Below are 861 nucleotides of genomic sequence, written 5' to 3' on the forward strand. Positions count from 1 at the left end.
CTGATATAAATTTTAAATTTCTAATTAAAATAATAAAGAGGTGGGTCATAATTTTTCTAATTCCAAAATCTTAGCATCCCTTAAAAAATGAAAATAAATTTATAATACATAAAATATATAAATATATTTGCAACTATAAATTCTACTGAAATAAATTTGTTAAAAAAATAATCTTGTGTTGTTGTTGTTTATTTCTAGTCTTCTAGATCTTGACCCATGACCGTATAAATATTTTTTTTCACTTTAATTTTTTTCTTTGTACTATTGGTATGATATATATATTTTTAAATTAAAATGTATTATATAATTGTTAATATAACATTTTAAAAACATAGCAATTTTATTTATTACTTTCAGTAATTATATGTTGTGATTTTAATCGTCTATTATATCACAGTGTAACATATAAACAAATCCAATATTTTTAACAATTGGACTTATATTATGAAAGTATTATACTAATAATATATGAATAAATTATTTTCATTTTATTTATATGTTATATAAATTGATTATGATGTGTGATTTTTTATTTTATTATTTATTACTAATAAGTATTTAATATATTAATACGAAATATATCAAGAAATCTATTTTGGTTAAGATTTGAATAAGAAAATATATTATTTAAATTAGGAAAAGAAATAAAATGTTTAAATCTATTATTTAAATTAAGAAAAGGCAAGCATATGTCAATATAGGTTCAATAAATATTTTTATGGCATTTCAATGTAAATAAATGGTAAAACTAAGAGGTATTTTTATTTTCTAATTCAATTTTAATAAGACACTTTTAATAATATAGATATTACACAAAATAGTTAACAGATGGTTAGGTGCTTCTTATAGTATTAAACAAAA

Source organism: Brassica oleracea, chromosome C8, assembly GCF_000695525.1.
Source record: "Brassica oleracea var. oleracea cultivar TO1000 chromosome C8, BOL, whole genome shotgun sequence".
NCBI lineage: Eukaryota > Viridiplantae > Streptophyta > Magnoliopsida > Brassicales > Brassicaceae > Brassica > Brassica oleracea.